Source organism: Canis aureus, chromosome 14 (genome assembly GCF_053574225.1).
Source record: "Canis aureus isolate CA01 chromosome 14, VMU_Caureus_v.1.0, whole genome shotgun sequence".
Classification (NCBI taxonomy): Eukaryota; Metazoa; Chordata; class Mammalia; order Carnivora; family Canidae; genus Canis; species Canis aureus.
Genome location: NC_135624.1, coordinates 38,234,861 through 38,260,875, shown reverse-complemented (window position 1 = coordinate 38,260,875; position 26,015 = coordinate 38,234,861). Strand labels below are relative to the sequence as shown.

At 49.1% G+C, this 26,015-nt stretch overlaps 1 long non-coding RNA gene across 1 annotated transcript; it reads right to left on the bottom strand.

The window, feature by feature from the left end:
• Positions 1-2,786: 2,786 nt before the first annotated feature.
• On the bottom strand, positions 2,787-11,117 carry LOC144283381 (uncharacterized). Its single transcript, XR_013351937.1, has 4 exons — positions 10,479-11,117; positions 8,511-8,655; positions 5,278-5,541; positions 2,787-4,058 (listed from the first exon to the last, which is right to left on the bottom strand). It is a non-coding gene; the product is annotated as an uncharacterized LOC144283381 (long non-coding RNA).
• Between the last annotated feature and the right edge of the window lie 14,898 nt (positions 11,118-26,015).

The window sequence follows — 26,015 nt, the reverse complement described above, 5'->3', positions numbered from 1 at the left end:
CTCTCCTTCCCGCTCATGCTCGGTCTCTCTCTCTCTTTCTCTCTCTCTCTTGCTGTGCCTGTCTCTGTCTCTCTGTCCCTGTCTATCAAATAAATAAATAACAAAAGATTTCAAAAACACCCAGGGAAGTGGAAGTGGAATAACAACAAAATGACAAGAGCTAAGGGTGCACGCTCCTGCATTTCTTCTCGGCAGATGAGCCCTCCAGTGGGCAGCCCTGGTGGGGAACTGGGGGTGCAGGCTCTGCATGAGGCATGGTGGAGTGGCCCCCGTGTTACACAAAGCGTGCAGTGACGCAGCCTGCACATACAACTGGTGGCAAACTTGTGTGGCACCAACACTTGGGAGAACAGGTTGGCCGTTCTTAAGCTGTTAAACACATTCTTCTGTGCGATCCAGCAGCTCCGCTCCTGATAACTTAGCCAAAGAAGCAAATGCTTATGTCCACGCAGAAGATTGTCCCTGAGTGTTCAGCTTTCTTCGTAGTGGCCAAAAATGGTAACAACCCAAAAGCCCACGCACAGATGGACTGGTAACCAAATTACCGCACATCCGTGCGATGGACTGAGCGACAAAACACTGTCCATACAGCAACCTGGAGGAGTCTCAAACGCATCGTGCTAAATAAAAGCCAGACACGGGACAGTACGGGACTGTGTTCATGTGACTCTGTTCATGTGAAATCGGAGGTCAGGCAAAAGAGTAACGGGGAGCAGACCCTTGGTTGCTTGCAGGGGTGGGGATGGAGCTGCGGGGGAATGCTCTGGGTCCTCCCCGTGATGCTTGCTTACGAGGGTGTGTGTGTCGTCGCAGCCCATTAAACTGTACGCCTCGAATGGGTGCCTCCCGTTGTATGAGGTTAAATCATGATGAAGTTGATTTAAAGGAAAGAGAAGTACTGTCCTTGCTCTTCTGGAACCACTGGGGTGAGAGATGTGGTGCAGGCAATGATGCCCTGGGGTGCCCGCCACACACTGTGGCCAGGATCCTCTTATAGGGCTGGCCTCAAGGACAAGCAGGAGTTCACAGCCACGTGGAGAGGGAAGGGTTCTAGGCTATTGTGAACAGCCTACGCGGAGGAACAGGCAAAATAAGCTCTGTCAGTGATCAACCTGGGGATCGTGCCACGTGATGCCATCGGAGGGACAGCTTTGGAGAGAATGGCAGGCTCCAATCACAGCTGCGGCTGCGGCTGCAAAAAGGGAGAGGCCAGGACCCGGATTCCTGATGTGGGGAGGTGAGGGAAAGGATGGGAAGGGGTGCAGGGCCCAGCTCTGGTGTAGGACCTGTACCACTGTCCCCGCGGGTCCATGCCTTCCGACTTACAGAATTTAGCTCTTGATTCACAAACCATAAAAAGCTTAATTCCACCCATCAATGATTAGGTTTAGAAATAACTGGGGGGGGGGGGGTGGCAGCCTGGGTGGCTCAGCGGTTTAGCGCTGCCTTCAGCCCAGGGCGTGATCCTGAAGACCCAGGATTAAGTCCCACGTCGTCGTTGGGCTCCCTGCATGGAGCCTGCTTCTCCCTCTGCCTGTATCTCTGCCTCTGTGTGTGTGTGTGTGTGTGTGTGTCTCATGAATAAATAAATAAAATCTTAAAAAAAAAAAAAAAGAAAGAAAGAACTGGCGGGAATCAGGCCTCCCCTGGTGGGGTGGAGGAAGGTGTTCATGTGGGGCCACGTGGCCAGATTCCTCTCCAGGCCTACTCCATGTCTCCTAGTCACTAACACCCCTGTTGTCTTTCCCTGCTGGTGCCCATTGCAGTGAATCCCTTTTTGTGTTTCTAATCAGAACCTGGCCCTTGGTGAGGTCTGGGTTAATGGCAGGCGGGGAAGCCGGAGTGGCTTGGAAGGTGGGAGCTCTGTGATCCATCCCTCCCGAGAGCCTGAAGGTGGAGGGTTGCCGGGGTTGCCACCCTTCTCAGTGCTGAGGTTCTCCTCCACTGAGGATTGTATCGTGCTTGCACTTCACACACATACACATGCACACCAGCCTCCACTCCTGGGAAGTGAACTCAGCCCAGGCTGGAGATGTTTGCAAAGCACTCACTCTCAGAACGGCTCCTGGGTCTGGATGACTCTCAACTCGGGATTCTCAGGCAACTCCTGGTCCTCCCAGCCTTGGCCAGCCCTACCGTCACTAACCTCACCAGTGACATCCAGGAGCACTCTGTGTCGCTGTGGCTCATTTGGGTGCCCGGTTTCATTATTACCCAGCTGGGATTCGCTGGTCTGTGTGGCGTCAGGCACATTCTTTGGCTCTCTGGGCACTCCCTTGCCGGCCATAAAGGAAGAACAGCAGCTACGAGGTGGCTGGCATGAGGAGCCAGCAAAAAGGCACCCGCCCAGCACCTGGCACAGAACATGCAATGGATAAATGTCCATCCATTCTGCACTGTGAGAAAGCAGCTGTCTACTTTGTGTCCTGGGTTTGCACCATTTGAACCAGAGTAATTGTTAACAAATGCCCAGTTCCCTCTAAAGTGTCCTGGCTTGGGTGACAAATGATGTTCCCCTATCATGAACCGACCATCTCTATCCTTTCTCATCTAAGAAGAAAGAAGGAGCTATTTGAGTGCTTGTTCTAAGTCATTTTGCAGACGGGGGATCTACAGCTGGGAGTGAGCCAGCACCCCTAGTAAGAGATGAGTAAGAGGAAAACCCCGGCCCACGTCCACCCAGATTCCAGATACGGTGCAGGTCTAGATCAGTTTGCCCAGAATGCATACAAGTTAAGTTTGCATTCTTTGTGACAGGATATTTAGCTATTGGAGGAATTCTTGCGTTTAGTTTTTTTTTTTTTTTTTTTTTTGTAAACAGGTCTCTCCAGGGATTCTTTTACCTTAATTTTAAGCAACAAGTAAATGTTCACATAACTACAGCCAACACAGGGAGTGCATTTAGGAAACCCCGACACAGGAGCAGAGATGGCAGGGTCACCTGCATGGAGGGAGGTGAGGCCATCTTGGTTCCCAGAACCTGTGTCATCTGGTTTCTCCATCTTCCAGAATGGTACAAAAGAACCTCGCATCCCTGCTCTGGAGCTAGAAGGCTGTGAAAACAGCACACACCTCACTTTGGCATGGAATCATGTCAGCTCAGCGTGGTCACCCTGGTGGGAGCTTCTGTCCATCTGAAGCTCTTGTGTGACTTCCAGTGAGTTTGATTAACGAAGGATTCAAGACCAAGCATTTGGGGCAGCCTGGGTGGCTCAGTGGTTTAGCACCACCTTCGGCCCAGGCTGTGATCCTGGGGTCCCGGGATTGAGTCCCATGTCAGGCTCCCTGCATGGAGCCTGCTTCTCCCTCTGCCTGTGTCTCTGTCTCTCAAGAATAAATAAATAAAATCTTAAAAAAAAAAAAAAAAAAAAAGACCAAGCATTCGCCCCGCACTGGCTAGTTTGGCTGGGCTCATGCAGGGCTGCACACCGACGTCTCAGGAGACCGTTTGGCATATGTATCTAAGACCTTAAAAGGCTTTTGCCTTTGATCCAGGAACTATGCCTCTGGAAATGTCTCAAAGGAAATCATCTAGAATTTGGAAGGAAAATTATGCACAAAGATGTTCAGAACTATTGCTTATAGCAATAGAGGTAGGAACAGCTCAATGCTCGAAGGATAGGCATTTGGTTAAGTGAGGGTGGCGTGGCCCTGACGGGATATTGTGTAGTGGTTGTAAGTAAGACACAAGCACAGGAGGAGGCCTATGTGTCCCCAGATGCCTGCTGCCTGCCCTCCACGGCCTCCTGTATTTGGTCTGGTTAGATTGGGGAGCGGGGCGGAGAGAAAGACACCATTAACGTCAGGAATGAAAATTTCATCAAGTCTGAAGACGACGTTCCTGACCCGCCGCGGCGTGAAGGATGCTCCTACGAGCTGGGAGTCAGGCTCTGTCACCGTGGGCGTGGTGGGCGGCCTTGCAACCCCGTCACCTGGGAACTTGGGCCAGATAAAGTCTGGGAAGGCTTTTGGGAAATGGTTTCTCACGGCTCTCTCAAGTTCCCGGGTGGGTTCCGCATCAAGGACTCTCAGGGAATCAACAGCAGGTATCGAAGTGCCTTTAAACAGAAACACACATGAAACAAAGTTGTTTACCGTTCAGTTGACGACAATGTGATCGGGGTTTGCAGACATCACCCGTGTCCCCAGGAGCAATGGCTCAGCGTGTGTTAATAAGTGCAGCGACTCTAGCAACGGCCACAGAAAACGAGTATCAACTGTATCACGCAGCAAAGAGAAACAAATGTGCTTTTGTGGTGAGAAGCCAGGACTCAAGTCCTTTTGTGAAACGGTGATGTGTGGGTCCTCCTGACCTCTCAGCTGTCCTGCGGTCCCTCCTGTGATGCCAATACCTTGGAACATTCCTTAGTTTCGTTGGCTCCCCACTGCCTCCCCTGTGAAATGAGAATAAGGTAGAGACCGTGGGGGAGCCCCCCCCACCTCCCACCCCGGTGCCTAGCGCTTAGTTAGTGCTCAGCTGCTGCTGCTCTACCCAGCACGGTGCTACTCCTGCCAGTGGCCGTCTCATTGGCCTCCCGTGCCCACCTGCAGGTGGTGAGATGGGCTCACCAGAGGCAGGTAGTAAAGCAGAGGTAGAGGGGCGCCTGGCGAGCTCAGGCATAGAGCATGTGACCCTTGATCTCAGGGTCACGAGTTCAAGCCCCACATTGGGTGTGGAGCCTACTTAAAAAAAAAAAAAAAGAACAAAAGAAAGGGGCACCTGGATGGCTTAGTCGGTTGAGCATTGGACTCTTGTTTTTGGCTCAGGTCATGATCTCAGGGTTGTGGGATCGAGCTCCACATCTCGCTCTGTGCTCAGCAGGGAGTCTGCTTGGGACTCTCCCTCCCTCTGCTTCTGCCCCTCCTGCTTGTGCAGGTGCTCTCCCTCTCTCTCTCTCTCTCATAAGTAAATACATCTTTTTTAAAAAAGAAAGAAATGGGGCACCTGGGTGGCTCAGTGGTTGAGCATCTGCCTTTGGCCCAAGGTGTGATCTCAGGGTCCTGGGTTTGAGTCCCACATCAGGTTTCCTGCAGGGAGTCTGTCTCTCCCTCTGCCTGTGTCTCTGCCTCTCTCTGTGTGTGTCTCTTATGAATAAATAAATAAAATCTTAAGGAAGGAAAGAGGAAAGAAGGAAAGAAAGAAAGAAAAGAAGCAGAGATAAAATTCGGATTCAGGGCTGGCCAGCTCTGGAGACTGGCTTCTTCCTATGAGGTCGAGTCTTCTGGACTCCTTGTGCACCTTTGCTTCATACCCTTATGAACTTTGTTCTGTTTTACCTGAGCTCCAGTGGCTGCATGGCTGAGTCCCTCCTCCTCTCCGAGCTGGAGCTGCAGCCACGGTGCTGCCAGTACTGGGAGCTTTGCAAATGAAGACTTTCCATATTCCTCCACTCGTCCAGAGGTCACGTTTGTGAGCTCCCTCCCGGCGCTTACCACGTGCACATTCAGTGTGTACGTTCCTTTTTGTTCTTTGCCCAATTTGGCATCTTGCATTTTTGCTTGATAGTAAAGCATTTCTCTTGCTCTTTTTAGTGATTGCTCCTTGTTTATAACCCAGTAGAAGGAAATACATTTAATTAGTGCCCGTGTGTTACAGGAGTGCGAGTATGGAATATATTTTTTCTTTCCCTCATATTTAAATTTCTTGAAATATATTAAATAAATATATAGCAGGGTGCCTGGGTGCTGTAGTCGGGTAAGCAATGGACTCTTGGTTTCGGCTCAGGTCGTGAACTCGGTGTCATGAGTCAGAGCCCCTCATCGGGCTCTGCCCTCAGCACAGAGTCTGCTTGGGATCCTCTCTCCCTTTGCCTCTCTTTGCTCGTGTTCTCTCTCTCTCAAATAAATAAATCTTTAAAAAATATGGCTAACATGTCAACCCTTTCCAATCAATGTATTGACTTTTTCTTTTTAAGATTTTATTTATTTATTTGACACAGAGAGAATACAAGCAGAGGGAGGAGCAGGCAGAGGGAGAGGGAGAAGCAGGCTTCCTGCCAAGCCCAGAGCCCAATATGTGGCTTGATCCCAGGACCCTGGGACCATGACCCGAGCCAAAGGCAGACACTCAACCAGTTGAGCCATCCAGGAGCCCCCAGTGTATTCACTTCTTAGCTATCCCACGTCCTCAGGTTCCTTCACTGTCCCAGGCCCATGTCATGTTTAAAAGACAACACTATGTGGGGATCCCTGGGTGGCTCAGTGGTTTGGTGCCTGCCTTTGGTCCAGGGCTCGATCCTGGGGTCCCAGGATCGAGTCCCGCATGGGGCTCCTGGCATGGAGCCTGCTTCTCCCTCTGCCTGTGTCTCTGCCTCTCTCTCTCTCTCTCTCTCTCTCTGTCTATCGTGAATAAATAAATAAAATCTTAAAAAAAAAAGACAACACTTATGATCCCTTCCACAGGTGTACACTGGATATTCTCTATCTGAAGGCACATAAGCATAACCATGCCCATGTCCAAGGAACGGAAAAGTGCTCTGAAAACCCAGTAGCTTATGATGGAATTTTATCCCTCTTCCCCAGTGTCTTCTGCAAGTCCAAGGCCAGCCTCACGTTCCGGAAAGCAGTGACTGTTGCTGGTTCGTCAGCCTGGCATAGGGCCTGACACATAGTAGGTGTTCAGCAGATGCTCAGAGAACGGGAGCAGCTCACTTAGTCAAGATCTAGTGCTCTTAGGGAAGGGATTTAAGGCTCATCCATAGTTTATTTCAAGGGAGCCAAATAGAGATCAGAAAAATAAGCCTTTAAAGTTGATGAAAAAATTTCTTTCAATCACCAGTCAGGGGAAATGCCATGGGCACGAGGCCAGAGAACATTTTTCTCTGAGTGCATTAAATTGATCGAACCAGCGCTGCTCTCAGAAACCATCTTCTCCCATCCTATGAGATTGACAATGTGCCTTTTAATGAGAAATCCCTGGTCATCCAGACAGAAGAACACAGAGCTCTGGCTTTGTAATGAATTTTCCGTGGAAATATACTTTTTTGAGTGTTCTCTCCTGAATCTATGTTGAAGATATCGACTACAGCAGATTTATGTCAGGAGTGAAAAAAAAAAAAAAGCGTAAATTCACCTGGACCAGCAGCCCCTGCTGCTCTAGGAGTATGTACAATTATCTAAATATCTGGGGGTGGGATCCCTGGGTGGCTCAGCGGTTTGGCGCCTGCCTTTGGCCCGGGGCGCGATCCTGGAGTCCCAGGATCGGGTCCCGTGTCGGGCTCCCGGCATGGAGCCTGCTTCTCCCTCTGCCTGTGTCTCTGCCTCTCTCTCTCTCTCTCTCTCTCTCTATCAAAAATAAATAAATAAATCCTAATAAATAAATCCAAATAAATAAATAAATAAATGAATGAATGAATGAATGAATGAATGTCTGGGGGTGCTCCCAGGTGTCCACACAACAGGCCGGCTGGCTCTTCCCCCCACCATGTGGTAGGCTGAGTTATGGGCACCACAGATGTTCCTGACCTGACCCCAAAAATCTATGAATATGTTAGGATGTGTGGCAAAGGAGAATTAAGGTTGCAGATTAAATCAGGTTGTTAATCAACTGACGTTAACATAGGGAGATTATCCAATATTATCCGGTGTGCCTAGTGTCATCACGGGGGCTGTGCAAGTGCAAGTGGGACGTAGAGTCATCAGAATCGTAAAGACAGGAAGTAGAATGGTGTTTGCCAGGGGCTAAGGGGCGGGAGGTTTGGGGAGTTTGTGTTTAATGGGTACAGAGTTTCAGTTTTGCAAGATGAAAAGAGCTCTGGGGATGGATGGTGGTGATGGTGGCACAACAACGTGAATGTGCTGAAAGCCACTGAGCTCTACACTTAGAAATGGTTACAAACTAAGCGCTACTCAACTGTATTTAAAATGGTTTTAATTATGTGAGTGATACCTCAATTTTTTAAAAAAAGGAGTGTGAGACTAAACAACTCCTTGTTCCTGCCTCTGGGTTTGATATAGGAGGGTGGAATCCCTGAAGCTGCTGCAACCATCTTGGAGTGATGAGGCACAGTGGACACACAGAGGGAAGCCAAGCACTAAGATGGCAAGTCCTGGGGCCTTTGATGACAGTGATGAACCCCTGAAATAACTGACCTCCTCCTGACTTCTTCTAGTGTGATGTAATCAATGTCCTGATTGTCAAAGCCAGTTGATGGGTTTTTCTGTTCCTTGCAGCCAGGAGTCTCCTTCCAGAAGCCCTGAGCAAACTGTATACTATTTAAAGTCTCTCCTGCCAGAGGAACAAGTCTTATTCCAATTAGCCTGGAAGGAAAGGTGCTCCCGCTGTGTCTTCTCCTCTCACACCCTCCCTTTTCTTTACCCACCGTGACATCCTGAGGCCTCTTTGGCTGACCCTTCTGGCCTCTCCATGAGCCTGTGTTAAGACGCCCTGATGCACTGGCCCCCAGGGCATCAGAGTTGACTGAGTACCCAGGGGAGGGGGCAAGCCCTGGGCCTGAGGGCAGGGCCCCACGCAGGCCCCAGCAGGTGGCAGGTCCCCGGGAATCACTTACCGAGTGGATGAAGGAGGGGAGAGTGGCTTCGTCAAAGTGCGCGTGGTGATGCAGAGTCGGCCTCTGCCAGCATGTGGGCGATTCAGGCAGCAGCAGTATCGAGCATGCCTGCTATGTGCAGCCCCTTCTGGGCTCTCTGAGGGCTCTGAGGACGTGACTTCGGCTCAGGTCATGATCTCAGGGTCATGCGATTGACCCCCTGCATGGGGCTTCACACTCAGTCTGCTTGAGATTCTCTCTCCCTCTGCCCCTCCCCGCACTTGCACTGCCCCCCCCCTCAGATAAAAATAAATCTTTTCATAAATGTGTAAAAGAATACTAACAGCCACAGCTGACCCTTGTGTGGGCATCACTGTGCGCCAAGCCCTGCTGTCGGCTACGAGGGGCTGTATTAGCCTCCTCTTGTGTAGACCTGGAAACAGTTGGGGAGGGACAACGCCCCGCAGCAGAGTGGCGCAGCCCACGTGAGAAGTCCCAGTGCGGGAAGCTGGTGGCCACTGCGGATCCCTGCCCACCTCCCAGCACCCCGGCTCCAGCTCATGACTCGGTGCCAGGCCTGCCCTGGGTGCCCCACTCCACCACCCACAGCAAGGCCAAGTGTGTACAATCAGGACGTTGGGTGGAAGACGTCAGTTCCTAAAGTGGTTTCAGCCTAAGAGCCACTCGCATTTCAGGCCTGCGCTGGGTTGACCGAGCAGCAGGCTGGCAGCAGAGGCAGGGCTGCACCCAGCCAGGGCACGCCCGCCGTGACAGGTGCACTGGGCAGGTGACCTGGGTCCCATGGGAGCTGTGCTCCGGCCGGGGGGGAGGGAGTGTTCCAGGAAAAGGGACAGAATGGAGTGTGGAGGTGGCACATGTGGAGCCTGGCTGGGCGCTGGCCCTGAGACAGCGGTGACAGGATGCCAGGCACCAGCCCCACTGCAGGCTCTGGGGTGAGTGCGTGGTCCCGATCACACTGTTAGCCAACTGTGGGCTCACGCTGGCCTCTCTGGCCTTTGAAGTCGGACACACCTCTCGCCAGGACTGTGTCCGTGGACACTTCGCTTCCCTTCTCTGAGCCCGAGTCTCCCGGAGCGTCAAGTGGAGGGTGACATGTCCACGCGGGCCGTGGTGAGGGCCGGGCGTACACACGTACAGCCCATCACACATTCCCTAAATGCCAGCTGCATCTCGTCCCCGAGCCTGCTCCTCCGCTTGGGGCTGGAGTAGGTTTGCTTCCTCCCCAGGGTGGGCTGGACGGTGCCCCCCGAGCCGTGTGTGCCCCAAGCCCAGAATCTGCGGACCTGCTACCTCGCAGGGCCAAAGCGGCTTTGCAGCTGTGATAAAGCTCCCACCTCGGGTTGGGGCGGTTGCCTGGGATGGTCCAGGCGGGCCCGCAGCAGGCAGCCCCCAAAAGAGGACGAGGAAGGCAAGAGGGTTCAGAGAGGGCCTGGTGGTGCGGGGGGACCACCCACGGATTTCTGGCTCTGGAGCGACCGGGCTGGCGGGCAGCCAGCGGGGATACGGGCTCAGCCCTAAACCCGCAGGGACTGAACTCTGCAGACGGCCCTTCCCCCGGCCCGCTGTACCCCCCTTTCCGCGGCCCTAGGATCATAGATTCCTGTCGCTCAGCCTCCACGGTGGGCCCTCGGGCAGCTCATTACAGCAGCGACGGAGAATGCACGTGGCCCCGGAGCTGCTGCTCAGTCCTGGGCTGCCAGCCACGCTCTCCGGAGCCGCCTCTCTGGCTGGAACGTGGGCAGGACGGCGAGGCCCTGAAAAGGCCCAGCGTACTTGGCTTTGTGCCCAAATAAATCTCTGGTTATGTATGAGTGTACTTGTTTTTAAAAAAAAGAAAAGAAAAAGAAAAAAGAAAAAAAGGAAGCCAAGTGCTGACCCACTTTTTCCTGACTGCTCTGGCTCAGACATGTCCCTCTAAAAGGATATTTCTTTCCAGCACATGCTGTTCCCAAAGCTGACATCACCTACCTCAATTGGAAGGAGGAGTGCTGAGGAGAGCTCTCAGGGGCTGGCCCCCAACATCCGATAATGGAGCAAAAGTTCTGCAAAATGCTGGCTTTTTTTTTTCTTTCTTTTTTCTTTTTTTTCCAGTGCATCAGCCTGGCAGTGGTGGAGGGACTGGGAGTGTGGCCTGAGTCAGGATCTCGGGCCCAGAGAAATGCCGCATGGCATCTGGTCCCTCCCGTGTGAGGCCTGACAGGCCCCAGAGCAGCGGCACAGGCTTCTTTGGTGCTGGTCACCGCCCCTGCAGACGGGCACGGCCACAAGGACAGGACGTCTCCTGCGGAAGACAGTGCCTTCCGAGGGGCCACCTGTCTCTGAGCAGACGAGCCTCGGTTACCCCAGCTGCAAAGTGGGAGTTGTAGCAGCTTCCTACTGCTGCTGAAACAAATCTCTGCAAGCTCAATTGCTTAAACAATGCAAATGTATTATCTGGAAGTTCTGGAAGGCAGCAGTCCTGAAAGCAAAGTGTCCACAGGGCTGGGTTCCTTCTGGAAGGTCTAAGGGAGAATTCAGCTTCTAGGGGCACCTGCCTTCCTCGGCTTGCGGCCCCTTCCTCGTCTTCACCGCCTGCAGTGGAGCCCCTTCAGATCTCTCTGTGTGCCACCTGCCTTCTTCGCTGACTGAGCCACCCAGGTGCCCCCCCACCCCCGCCACCACCACCACCTGCTTTTGTTTCATATCTTCTCTGACAGCAATCCTCCTGCCTCCTTTTCTGAGGACCTTTGAGACCACGTGGGGCCCACCTGGATCATCCAGGGTGATGTCCCATCACCAGACCCTGAACCCAATCACGCCTGCAGACCCTGTTTGCCAGGTAGGGTCACATATGCCCAGGTTACGGGCACCAGCATGTTGACATCTGTGGGGCCATCGCATGGCCTCTTACAGGGATGATCACGCCTGTTTTAAAGGTTGTTGGGACTTTTCAAGATACACGTGGTGTATTAGCTTGTTAGGGCACCTGTCCCCAGTCCCCATTTGCGCGTAGGGGCCCACGGTGAGTCTGCAGCCCGTCCGCTGGTGGGGTGTCCCCTCCAGTGACTGTTCCCCACCTGGATTTGCCTCCCATCCCTCTCCTCTGCCAAGTTCAGGACCTTCCAGCTTCAGTTCTGTGTCTTTTGTTTCTGGTCGAGGGAATAGTTTACCTTATTTTTTGCCTGTTATTATATATTTAATTTCTGTCTTTTATGTTTTCTCCGCCATTGCTATGATTTGGAACAGAAAGGACAGGTCGAGGCTTGAATTTACCCGTCTTGACTGGAATGCTATTTCCTGAGAAGTTATCTATACTTCACCAATGACCTGGAGACTTCTGAAGAATTCTCAAAAATGATGTGTATTCTTCAGTGTGTTTTATGTAGATATCTAAATGTTTTCAACCTAAGTAGTTGCAAAATGTATAAATTCCAGCATTTATAAATACTGCAATTTTATTTTATTTTTTAAAAGATTTTATTTATTTATGAGTAAGCATGCAAGCAAAAGCTTGTGAGCACTGGGCAGGGCCAGGGCAGAAGCAGACACCACCCCCCCTTCCCAAGCAGGTAGCCAGATGCAGGGTTCGATCCTAGGACCCTGGGATCATGACCTGAGCTGAAGGCAGATGCTTAACTGACTGAGCCACCCAGGCAGCCCTGTAAATACTGCAATTTTAACATAAAAGTGTTACTTTTAACTGTATCCAAGTGGAAGGTAAATACCCTGCTATCATAACCCTTAGAAACATACATGTATAAACTTCCCTTGAACCTTAAAGTTGTATTCCAGGGGCTCCTGGGGGTCCAGTTGTTAAGCATCTGACTCTTGGTTTGGGCTCCGGTCATGATCTCAGGGTGAAGACGTTGAGCCCTGTGTCAGCCTTCCTGTGCAGCATGGAGTCTGCTTCAGATTCTCTCTCCCTCTCCCTCTGTCCTTCCCACTGTGTTCTCTCTCTGTCTTCAAAATAAATAAATGAATCTAAAAAAAAAAAGTTGTACTCCTGTTGCACTTCCTGCACCAGATTTTATTTTTTTACTGATCATCTGGCATATTTCCTCTCGATAAAGATATCTATACAAATTGAAGTCTAAAAACCTGAAACTTCTGAAGCCCATAAATTCTAAAAATTAGAATATTTTTCCTTTTGTTGATTTTTTAAAAAAAGATTTTATTTATTTATCAGGAGAGACACAGAGAGAGGCAGAGAAACAGGCAGAGGGAGAAGCAGGCTCCATGCAGGGAGCCCGATGTGGGACTCGATCCCTGGTCTCTAGGGGTGAAGACGACGCTAAACCACTGAGCCACCAGAGCTGCCCTCTTTTTGTTGATTTATCACTAAAGTTACTATTGGCACACAAACGACCAAAGCAGCACAAAAATATTATAAATCTTTGAGAAACATTAAATTGACATAAAAGTTTTATTGGAAACAAATCGTGATTGGGGATCCCTGGGTGGCTCGGTGGTTTAGTGCTGCCTTCAGCCCAGGGCATGATCCTGGAGACCCAGGATCGAGTCCCACATCGGGCTCCCTGCATGGAGCCTGCTTCTCCCTCTACCTGTGTCTCTGCCTCTCTCTCTCTCAGTCTATGTCTCTCGTGAATAAATAACTAAAATCTTAAAAAAAAAAATCGTGATCAAATGTTAAAGTTATTTTATGAATCTGTAAATACTTTTCTTAAAGGAAGCTCTAGGCCCAACATGGGGCTTGAACTCACAACCCCGAGATCGAGAGTTGCCTGCTCTATTGACTGAGCCAGCCAGGTGCCCCAAATATTTTTTGTTCAAGTGGGAGGAACAGAACACCAGTTTTTTCTTTTGTGTGTAAATGTTGAGAAACAATACACAGATGGTCAGTGCCTCTCAATTCTCTGGGCGCCTATAAGAAAAATGAAATGGTGATATAAGACCAAGAATCATTTGTAGTGATTTATCAACTAACAACTCAGCACGTCTTCCTTTAGTTTTGTCGAAAGAAAATAAAGTAGTTGGTTTGCAAAATGATTTGTTACCCGGTCATCAGAATCATTTATGCACTTAATTTCTGGGCACCACACCAAGAATTAGCAGGTGACTTTTTTTTTTTTTTTAAGATTTTATTTATTTGAGCTAGAGAGAGAGAGAGAGAGCAAGCGCAAGGGGAGGGGCAGATGCAGAGGGAGAAGCAGACTCTCTGCTAAGCAGGGAGCCCAGTGCAGGGGCTCAATCCCAGGACACTGAGATCATGATCTGAGGCAAAAGGAACCAAAGGCGGACACTTAATCAACCGAGCCACCCAGACACCTCTCTCATGTGACTCGTAAATACTTGTTACTCTTTGACTAATAGGCATCCTGTTTAACCCAGCATACGCAGAAGAATCTGGGAAAATTGAAATATTATTAGTCCCAGCTCATCTTTGCCAAGTAAAAACAATTAATATTAATTTGCAAGACCCAATAATATTTTGGGAAATGTTCAAGAAAATGATTGTCTACTGAGTCTGAAATGACAGTTATGAAAATTTTTATAAGGTAACGTGTCTGCGTATAACACTGATCACTCAGAAGCAAAATGAAAGGTTTTTTTTTTTTTTTGAAAAAGGAACTTGACCCCTTCTTCACTGAAATCATGCAAAATATGCAAATGAGTTACAGTCAGAGCTGGCGGTGGGGGGAGTAAAAATAACTCATAAATGCTTTCCTCACTGCTGAGAACAGTAAAAACGAACTGAAGGCTTCGTAGAAAATTGTTTTTCCCCAGCACCCTTTTTTACAAATCTCAAAAGTTCTAATTGTAAGGAAAAATTATCCGACATCTAGAAATGAGACAGAGAGTTTACCATTTGCTCTTTCAGAGTCCTGCTGAGCATTGTGTAGGGTTAGTCATGGGGTGAAATTTGGGGCTTTAATAATGTTCTAAGGGCAGGCATTCAATTCTAGAAAACTGGTAGAGATGCAGGATTCTTTTTTTTTTTTTTTTTTTTTGAGATGCAGGATTCTTGAGTTACAGCAAGGCAAACGGATGTTGTCTCATAGAGATGCAAGTGGGAAGATGACAACCCAAAGCTTACAGTTTTGTTTTGCAATCGTTTTGCCGTCTTGTTTCTGTAGTATTTCTTCCTGGGGGCATATATTTGCTTCTCTCTCTCATATCCTTCCTTTCTTTTTCTTTTCTTTTTTTTTTTTTTTTTTTTGAAACACCTTTATTAGCCTGCTATTTCCTTTGCCGGTCACCTAAGTTTGATACAGTTTCATTTTGTATTTTTGTTATCAACTTTATTGAATTGACCTTGGTACATAGAATAAAACGTACCTGTAGGATTCAATGAGATTTGGTAAATGTGCACACCTGCAGAGCCACCGGCACAAAGTACAGGTATTTCCATCAACCCAAAAAGTCCCTGGGCCCCTTTCCAGTCAACTCCAGTCTGGGCCCCAGGCAACAGGGGCGGGGTCCTTCTGTCATAGTAGATTAGATTAGTCTTTTCCAGAGTCTCGTATAAATGAAATCATTTAGTCTTCCAGGTGAGACTGTCACCGGCACCCAGAATGTTTTTGGGGGGTTGATGGACAGCGCCCCAGACCAGGATCCAGTAAGGGGAGATGGACACAAGGACACCTGGGGGCTGAGCCCAGGGACTCATAGGCAATTTGGGGCTCGCTCTCCCAGCTCTCACCTTTCCAGGCTGTCTCCTCGACATAGTAAGGCGTGGTCTTTGGGTTACTTAACTGTCTCTGGGCTGTGGGGTGGGCATGCGCTCCAGGCAAGCGGTGGGTGACCACACAGAGCACCTGCTTCCTCCTTTGTCAGGGAGCTGCCCGCGATGCCTGCTGCCCAATGTCTGAACACAGGGTTTTTCCCCTTCCCAGTTTTCTTTCTTTCTTTTTAAAGATTTTATTTATGTATTCTTTTAAAAAATATTTTATTTATTCATGAGAGACGCAGAGACACAGGCAGAGGGAGAAGCAGGCTCCCTGCAGAGGGCCTGATGAGGACTCCATCCCAGGGCCTCGGGATCACGCCCTGAGCTGAAGGCAGATGCCCCACCACTGAGCCACCCAGGCGTCCCTTCACTTTTTGAAAGTTAAACTTTTACATAGTCGTGAGACAGATGCGGAGCTAAGGCATGGGACTTTGCCACGAAGAAGTGTCACCTCCACTTATGGCATCACCCACGGCTTCTCTCTTTGCTCTTCCAGACTCTCCCTGAGGTGCAGGTCGAGAGTCTGTCTGTCCACCCAGAGGTAAGCTAAGAGAAATCAATTTTATGAAAGAGTGAGTGCATGCGGACATTGGGATTCTCGATGGGGGAAACTGAGTCCCTTAAAACAATGAGATGATGCATAGAGTTCTTAGAAGTGTCTGTCGTGTTTTAAGTGCTCAATAAATGGGAGCCGTTATTAGTTCAACCTGATAAAGCAGGTGAGCTTTACATGAATGACTGCCTTGTCTGTAACCTGCTACTTTATCCCTTAGCCCCTGGGGTCTTTATGTTATCCTGGCTGGCCCAGGTTTCTGATTCAAGCCTGTTCTCCCTGGGTTACGGCCCATATTCCAACATCATGTGGTTTATGCATGAAACAACCTTCCCCTGGAGCCCGTCCCCATCCCATCCTGGTCCCTGTGCCAGAGACGAACGGGGTGGGAGGTCTTCCGACAGAGACAGAGCAGGGTGGAGGGAGCCCTGAGGCCAGAGAACTTCCCGTGCTTAGGAAGTCAGGGCAGCTGCAGAGGGAGGACAAGGGACTCGTTCAGATTGGGAGAGGAGGGTGGGTGCCTAGGTGGCTCAGGAGTTGAGTGTCGGCCTTCGGCTCAGGGCATGATCCCGGGGTCCTGGGATCGAGTCCCGCATCGGGCTCCCCGCAGGGAGCCTGCTTCTCCCTCTGCCTGTGTCTCTGCCTCTCTCTATGTCTCTAATGAATAAATAAATAAAATATTTTTTTTTAAAGGAAGAATGAGTAGGAATTTGCCTAGTGGGCATCGTAGGGAAGAAAAAGAACAGCATCTACGAGACCTCAGAGGTGTGGGAGGAATGAGAGGAATGACGTTTCTTTTTTTTTAATATTTTATTTATTTATTCATTCATGAGAGACACATACACACACACACAGAGGCAGGCAGAGGGAGAAGCAGGCTCCATGCAAGGAGCCCGAAATGGGACTCGATCCCGGGTCTCCAGGATCACACCCAGGGCTGCAGGTGGCACTAAACCACTGTGCCACCGGGGCTGCCCCATGTTTCAGAGAACTGAACCATGGTGAGAGGGTGGGTGGTCAGGCGGAAGGCTGGACTGGTATAGACAGGGAGCAATTTTTTTAAACGACTTTATTGAGATATAAGTCACAAGGCACACAACTCACCCATTCGAAGAGCACAGTTTTTGAAGGCCCTGTAAGGGTCCTACGGGAGGTGGCTCCCCTGGGGCTCCCCCAAGTAACTTTTAGCGGTCGTATGAGTACTTAAGGCCCACGTACGAGAAGCATTTGGGTCCAGGCAGGAAAGAAAAGAAGCAGCCATCCTTGTGCTGAGCAAAGCAGAGCGACAGCATTTCCCCCGGGGATTGTGGAGGAGGGGAAGGAGGCCCCCCAGACCACCCCCTCCCCCCAAAAGCCACAGCGCCTATCACTTGAGGCTGTGTCTTAATGGTCAAAGCAAAGAGCTTTGGACCAGGCTGGGGCTCCCAGCAGTCCTCCCTCGCGGGGGCCTCCAGCAGCTTAAATGAACCAGGCAACTTGTACGGAACACATTTCTTACACTGCCCCAGTGATGGTCTCGATGAAAAGATGATGGATGGAAATTGGTCTGCACGTACAGGCTGTTCTTCCTTTTCTCAGGCCCTGGAACTAGTTGCTTTCCAAACCTGACTATGCTTTTAAAAATACACATTTTGAGGCCGCACCTCTGGTGTTCTCATTCAGTACCTCTGAGTCAGGCCAGGAAATCGTGGTGTATTTTTAACTGCTTGGACTTTCTTTGGAATTCTCTTTTTTATTGGTTTCTCAGTAACTGCAAACTTAAGTTTCAAGCAAAGTACAGAGAACTGATTACTGAACATTTTCGTGTAAATGGCTGACCTGTTGTCCCAACACCCCTCAAGAGGTCATTGTGCGTTTTCTGCAAACAAGGACATTCTCTCGCATGACTACAACGCAACCATCAAAATCAGGACATTGTTGCTGGTACATTAGTATCATCTGATCCTCAGGCTGACTCCAGTCACGTCACCAGCTATTCCTTTTTCTTTCTTCTTCTTCCTTTTTTTTTTTTTAGCAAAATGATCCAGTTCAGGATCACGTGTGACTTTTAGTTATCGTGTCTGTTCATTTTTCTCGAACGGTTCCTCAGTCTGTTTTTGAGTTAGATGACCCCCACACTTGCTTTGGAAGACCACAGGTCAGCTGTTTTATGGAATGTACCTAATTTCAGCTTATGTGTTGTTTCTTCATGGTTAAATCCATGTCGTGCATCTTCGGCAGGAATATCAGAGAAATGATGCTGTGTTCTCTTTACTGCATCCTGTCAGGCGGTGCATGATTTAGATTTATCCTATTAGCATTGATTCGGTTTGATCTGAACCCTCTTTTTAATTATTTTTAAAGTAATCTCTGCTCCCAATGTGGGTCTCAAATTCATGACCCCAATATCAAGAATCACATGCTTTGCTGACTGAGCCGGCCAGGGACCCCTCCTTTTCTTTCTTTTTATTGTGATATAATTGATATATAACATTGTGTAAGTTTTTTTAAATTTTTTTAAAATTTATTTATGATAGTCACAGAGAGAGAGAGAGAGAGAGAGAGAGAGAGAGGCAGAGACACAGGCAGAGGAAGAAGCAGGCCCCATGCACCGGGAGCCTGATGTGGGACTCCATTCTGGGTCTCCAGGATCAGGCCCTGGGCCGAAGGCAGGCGCCAAACCGCTGCGCCACCCAGGGATCCCCACATTGTGTAAGTTTAAAGTGTACAATATGTTAACTGATACACCTACATATTGCCACAGGATTACCACTGTTGTGTGAGCAAACACATCCCATCCTGTAATTATCATTTCTTTTTTTGTGGTGGGAACATTTATGATCTAGTTTCTCAGCAACCGTGAAGTTTATGATACAGTATTGTTGACTATAATCAACTTATTCATTTCCTAATTGCATGTTTGTACCCTTTGACCAACATCTCTGCAATTCCACCAAACCCCAGCCCTGATAACCACCATTCTGCTGTTTCTACAAGTGATGTGAATCCTCTTTCCCTGCTTTAAAGAAACAAGTAAAAAAAATGGCAAAGGTATTGATAGTTGAGGTTAAAAATACCCTTCCACTTGATCCATGTGTTTTGAATAATCTGATTGGTGTTATTTGAATAATTCAGATAAATCCTGTATCAAGTTGTCACATAATAGTTTCAGTCTTTCCCTTAAAAACTAGGCTTAAGGACACCCGGGTGGCTCAGTGGTTGAGCATCTGTCTTCGGCTCAGGTCATGATCCTGGGGTCCTGGGATCGAATCCCACATCGGACTCCCCACAGGGAGCCTGCTTCTCCCTCTGCCTGTGTCTCTGCCTCTCTGTGTCTCTAATGAATAAACAAATAAAATATTAAAAAAAAAAAACTAGGCTTAATGCTTAGGGCACTCAGGTGGCGTAGTCAGTTAGGCATCTGATTCTTGACTTCTGCTCAGGGTCATGATCTCAGGGTCCTGGGATCGAGCCCACCTTGGGCTCCATGCTCAGTGCGAGTCTGGGTGGGATTCTCACTCTCTCTCACTCTTCCTCTGCCCCTCCTTGCTCCCTGATTTCTCTCTCTCTCACAAATAAATAAATCTTTAAAAAAAAGCGTCTTAATGTTGTAATATTTAAGACACACAAAACGTATAAAGAATACGTCTTGAATTATAACTTGGTATGTAATATACAGCTTATATTTCCAATTATTACATATTATTTTATACATAACATAAAAAATACAAAATGTATCATGTAACATAATATAAATTGAGCCACTGCCAATTCAGCTAAATCTCTCATGAATTCTTCCCTAGCCTCAGTCTATTCTGAATTTGCCCAGAATCATGAGACTAACGCAGGCTCCCCTGAGAAGCTGGCAAAATCCAAGGTTTGGGGAGGCAATTTAAGGCAATTAGATTGTAACTCAGGCCAGACCAGGTTTGGGTTTTTTCTGTCAGGAGCTACTTAGCTTGTTCCGCCACCTGGTGGCCACACATGGAATTGTTACTCATATTTCCCCTTCTCAGGATTTTTCTTTTCCTTAACACTTTTTTCCCCCTTGGGGCACCTGGGTGGCTCAGTCGGTGAAGCGTCTGCCTTCAGTTCAGGTCATGGTCCCAGGGTCCTGGGATCAAGTCCAGAGTTGGGTTCCCTGCTCATCAGGGAGCCGGCCTCTCCCTCTAACCACCCCGCCCAGCTCATGCTGTCTAATAAGCAAATAAATACAAATCTTTTAAAAATATGTAAAATATGATTTTCTTAACTTGGGCATGTTAAAATTGATCTTTAAATCTCTCTGGTTCTACAATGACCACCATGCATCGGTGAGAACACTAAAGTATTATCTGTTCACATTGATAACTTTTCGGTTTTGATGTATGTAGTGTCTGTGTGTTTGGGGATATTTTTGTCAATTCCAAAACTTATTGCTAATATATGACAGCCACTGATGTAGATGCTAGCACGAACAAGAATAATCTCAATGTCAAACTAACATAGTGGTTCTTTTTTTGCACACGCCCCCCCTCCTTTTAGTGTTTCTATTTATTAAAAAAATTTATTTATGAGAGCAAGAGTGAGTGCCCAAGCAGGGGTAGCGGCACCATTTGCATTGTTTGAAACATATTGACCAGTAAGTCGAAGTCATTACTAGGCTGTGCTGTAATCATTCTTGAGATTCCTGCGGATGTCAAATTCCTTGGTGAGAGTGTGGTGGAAGAAAGCTCCTTATGTAATTTCCAAGTATCTTTCCACAAATGACTTATTAATCAAGGAAAGTCGTGGATTTACAGCGGAGAGACACCCGACTCCACCTGAGCCAAGTGATCCAAGTTAACCGGATGGGATGAACCAACCGGACGAGCCCAGAGATAGCACAGCACTGGGGGCTTAGCTTACATCATTTCTGTGGCGTTTTGAAAAAAACAAAGCAAAACAAAACAAAACAACGCAAAAATTTAAAATCATGAGACAGCAGGAGACGCACTCAAGTGGAGGAATATTCTAGAAAACAGCTGGCCTGTATTCTTCCAACGTATGAGAGTCATGAAAGAGGCTGAGACAACCGTCCCAGGTAAAGGAACAGGACATCTGATGGCAACGTGTGAGCCTGCACAGCTGGGATATCCTTACACACTTCTACCTGGGATATACTTGTATACCTCCATCTGGGCACCTAGACAATGATAGATTGCATTTGGCAAAGACGTCGATGGTTGGTGACTATGGAGAGCGAGGCTACGGGAGTCCTTTTTCCATTCCTGCCAGTTTCCCGTGACTTTGAGGCTACATAAGAAAGTTAACCCAGGGATGCCCGGGGTTGGGGGCTCAGCGGTTGAGCAAGGTTGACCTGCCTTGGGCCCAGGTCGTGACCCCGGGGTCCTGGGAGCGAGTCCCGCATCGGGCTCCCTGCATGGAGCCTGCTTCTCCCTCTGCCTGGGTCCCTGCCCCTCTCTGTCTCAATGAATAAATAAAATCTTAAAAAAAAAGAAAATCATTTTTAGCAAATAATAAAATCCCAAAAAAAAAAAAAACCAGTTAACCCCCTAGGGGTTTCCCCCGGGGCAAGCCTGTTGAGGGCGAAGAGCTGGCTTTCAAAAGAAGTCACTGCATATTCAGATTTAAAAAAAAAAAAAGAAGAAGTGCGCGAAGCCGTACAGGCAGGAGCGCAGCGGCGCAGGTGGGCGCCCCTCCCCCTCCCCTCCCCCTCCCCTTCCCCCTCCCCCTCCCCCCGCCGACGCAGCCGGGCGCACGCGCGGGCTCCGTTTCCAGGGCGACGGGCGCGGAGCCGCGGCCTCCGCGCCCGTGCGTCACTTCCGGCTGCTCGCCGCCGGGCCCCCGCCCGTGGCGAGGCCCGTCGGGAGCGTCCGTCCCCCGCTGGCTGGGAGGAGCGGCCGGGGCCGCAGGCGGGGCCTGGCTCCTGTCGCCCGACCAGTCGCTTTGCAGTCCGCCCCCTGCGCGCCGCGGTTAAAGGACGCGGAGCCGCCGCCACATCTAGAGCATGCGCACTCCCGCCGGCGCGCGCTCCGGGGAATCCGCTGCTCCGGGATTTCCGCGCAGCCGGTGGGAGAGCGGAGGGGCGGGCTGGGGGCGTGGCCGTGGGGGGCGTGGCGCGCCAGCGAAGGCGGTGATTGGCCAGTTAGCAGCCCCGCTGGGGGGGCCGCGGTCCACCTCGGGCTGGCTCTGCAGTTTCATTCATTCGTTCATTCACAGAACCGATTGATTCACTCCGAGTGTGTGGCGTCAGGGCTTGCTGCTGGGCGCCGGGATCCACGCGGGAGCCGGGCTCCGGGAGTCCGGATCTGGCCGGCCCTCTGCGGGGCTTCCCTCCTTCCTGCGCGCCCTCACCGCCTCTCCTGTGCACCCGTGCAAGGGGAGCCGAGAGCCTCCCCCTCCTCCTGCAGGGTCCTGCCCCCCCCCCCCGAGCTCCTGTCCCCGAGGGCGGCAGCTGCACCCTCAGGAGGGGCCCGAGCTGGGATCCCGGCCGAGCGCGCAGTGCCCGAGCCACTAGCATCACTGCCGAGACCCGGGAGGGGTTACCTTGGCGTGGACCCCGGCTCTGGCCCTCTTGGGCCCGTGCGACTCTGAGCCCCCCAGGGAGCCAGGCCTCCGGTTGTCCAGTGCTGACCGAGATCGTTCTTAGCTGGGGGGCACCTGGGGGGCTCAGCGGTTGAGCATCTGCCCTTGGCTCAGGTGGTGATCCCGGGGTCCTGAGATGGAGTCCCGCATCCGGCTCCCCTAGGGGAGTGTGCGTCTCTGTAGGTCTCTACCTCTCTGTGTTTCTCATGAATAAATAAATAAGATCTTTTAAAAAAATTTAAAAAAAATCATTCTTAGCTGGGGAACCGAGGCTGATTAATTGTAAGGGAAAGGATTTCATAAACCAAACCCTAAATGTTGGCTCCGGATCCAAAGCACCCATGTCTAAGCAACATGGTGGTAGTAAAACTGACTCGTAAATATCCATTGTCTGATTCGCTGTTGTTTCTCACCTGTTCCACACTCATGAAAAGGGAATCTTACTACTTTGTGTCTTCGAGTTAGAGCAATGTACTTTATTACGAGGTTCCTGTATTAAAAATGAGAAATTTGTGACAAGCACATTGCACGTGGTAAATAGCTACCATGATTGTATTATTTTTAGTGAGTAGATGTGAAGGACCTGCTCAAGTGGCCAGTTTCCAGTGGTATTAAATATATGTAGGCAAGTCAATGAATCTCTTCCCTTTTAGCTTGGGAGCTAGAAAGCCACGTGAGACATGGCGCTACGGACGAGTATTTGAGCAGACTGCAGGGTAGAAGAGAGCCCTGCAATACGGAAAGAAGTAAGGAAACCTATATAATATTGTTGGGGGGTGGGTGGGTGCAGCCTGGGTGGCTTAGTGGTTTAGTGCCACCTTCAGCCCAGGATGTGATCCCGAAGACCTGGGATCGAGTCCCACATCGGGCTCCCTGCATGGAGCCTGCCTATCTCTCTCTCTCTCTCTCTCTCTCTCTCTGTGTCTCTCATGAATAAATAAATAAAATCTTAAAAAAAATATTGTTGGGGGATCTGAAATCCTGAGGGATGATGGACTTTGCCCAAAGTGAGGTGATCATGTCACCCAACCTGAACACTTAGGACGACAGACAAACCGGGTTTGTTCCAGGTAAATCAAGATATATCATCACCCTCTCCCAAAGCTATAGGAGTAGCATATGACAGCATTAAAAATGCAACTTCGTTTAATCTGTCCCACTGTGTCTCTAAATATTTTTTCGTACATTATTTTATTTAATCCTGGTGACAGCGCCATGCAGTGATCATCCTCATTTTATGGATGAAGACTTTGGGATTATGTAGTCAGTGAGTGATGGGGTGGGTGCTTTGACTGTACTTTTGACTCATGTTTCAGTGATAATTTTCAACTCCACAAAGTCTCTTGGGCATTGGTTTTCGTCTTTGGGACTCCATGTTTCAGGGAAACCTCAGATTCTGCCTCATTTTACTGGAAAACTCTTTCTTTCCTTCCCTTAAATTTTTTTTTTAATGAAATCTCTGCACCCAATGTGGGGTTGAACTCATGACCCCAAGATCAAGAGTCATGTACTCCACTGACTGAACCATCCAGGTGCCCCAACTGGAGAACTTTCTAATAGAGCTCTGTATCATTGAACTTTCCACCCCCACTAGGACTTTTGTGGAGGGGATCTGGTATGGGTGTGAGGTTGGAACTGATCATTTTAGAGGTTCCTTCCAATCCAACTCAAAGTGTTTACAAACTCCTTGAGAGCAGGTTTGCTATATGCTTTGAATTCTGAACATTCAGATGAGATGTTCAGGAAATGTTAAAGCTACAACAGGTGAATAACTCCAGAAGAAAGATAGCCCTGGGTACCCCCCATGCATCAGTTTAATGCCATCCCCTACCTTCTCTGAGCTTCAGTCCTCTCATAGGTAAAAATGCAGAATAGTCTCCTCTCTCACAGATTTGCTGGAACAATAAAATAAATTACTGTAAGTGCGTACATTGTAAACAGAGAAACACTGTACTAAAATAGCAATGTTTCCCTTTGCCAGCTTTCAGTCTTGCTTTCTAAATTGCTTGCCTTATCCATTTATAAATAGAATAAGAACAGAGAGGGACTATGGAAGGAGCACAGGCCATGGAGTCAGACAGCCCTGGATTTGAATCTCTAAATAGGACCAGCCACTTGTGCAACTCCAGCCAAGTGGTGTGTCCTTTCTGGACCTCAGCACTTAGAATAGCTACCTTGCATGGATCTTAAGAAGACTCTGAGCTAAGTAGTGGAACTCTGCTCCTGGCACACAGACCTCCATCAAGGCTGGCCTCTTGTAATGTCTGTTTTCTATAACTGTCAACCTGCATTCTTAATGCCATGGAGTAGCCACTGTAGACATCTTTTTGTGGTGTCTTGGAGGCACTCCCCCTCCGTATCTGAGTGCCTTTGTTGAGAACACTTCCTGGCTCTCTGGCGTGCTGGAAATCTGCTTCACCTGCTTTGCCCTGATTATGTGTTCTGCTTATAATTCATTGCTACTTTTTGGTAAACAATTCAATAAAATCTCAATTGGTTTTCTATTGACCCTGGGCAGGGATGAGGGCTAGCATATTATTATTTTATGAAACATATGAATAATAAAATAAGTCCTAAGACAGCGCTGGGCACAAAGAGTCAATAAATGCTTGCTGGCCTAAAGCAAACCTGATGGCTCAGGTTTTTCGTGGCTGCTGTATTTGCTGAAGGTATGATTCTTGTCTTCCATTACATTAATTCTTCTTCTTATTTTTATTTATTTATCCATGAGACAGAGAGAGAGAGAGAGAGAGAGAGAGAGAGAGAGAGGCAGAGGGAGAAGCAGGCTCCATGCAGGGAGCCTGACACTGGACTGGATTTCGGGTCCCCAGGATCAGGCCCTGGGCCCAAGGTGGTGCTAAACCGCTGAGCCACCTGGGCTGCCCTAATTATTATTTTTAAAGTAGCTTCCATGCTCAATGTGGAGCTTGAACTCAGGACCCTGAGAGCAAGAGGTGCATACTCTACTGACCCAGCCAGCCAGGCACCCCTAAAAACATTTTTTATTTGAAAAAGAAATACAAAAAAAAAAAAAAAAAAAAAAAAAGAAAAAGAAAAAAGAAAAAGAAAAAGTAAAATAATATAAAAAAAAGAAATACAGGGCAGCCCCGGTGGCCCAGCGGTTTGGCACCACCTTGGGCCTGGGGTGTGATCCTGGAGACCGAAGATCGAGTCCCTGCATGGAGCCTGCTTCTCTCCCTCTCCCTGTGTCTCTGCCTCTCTCTGTCATGAATAAATAAAATCTTAAAAAAGAAATACATGCATGTGGTAAAACATGCAGACAGAACACAAAGACACACCCGGCAAAGAGCATCTCCCTCCACCATCCTGTTCTCTCCACCTTTTCTGGAGATGACACTGTTACCAACAGTCTTGTGCATCTTTCCAAACGTGCCCTCAGGGAGGTATGCAGATTCCATTTTGTGTATTCATTTTTAACAATGACGAAGTTTATTTTTAAAGATTTTATTTATTGAGACGAGAGAGAGAGAGAGAGAGAGAGAGAGAGAGGCAGAAACACAGGCAGGCCCAATGCAGGGAGCCCGACGTGGGACTTGATTCCGGGCCTGGGACTCGATCCCGGATCTCCGGGATCACGCCCCGGACTGAGGGCGGCGCTAAGCCGCTGAGCCACCCGGGCCGCCCCCCAAAGATGGAGTTTAAATCTCGCAGTGGCTTCGGCCCCGGGGAACAGCAGGCGGCTGGGGCCCCGCAGGCTGGGGGTGGCTGCACCCTCGGG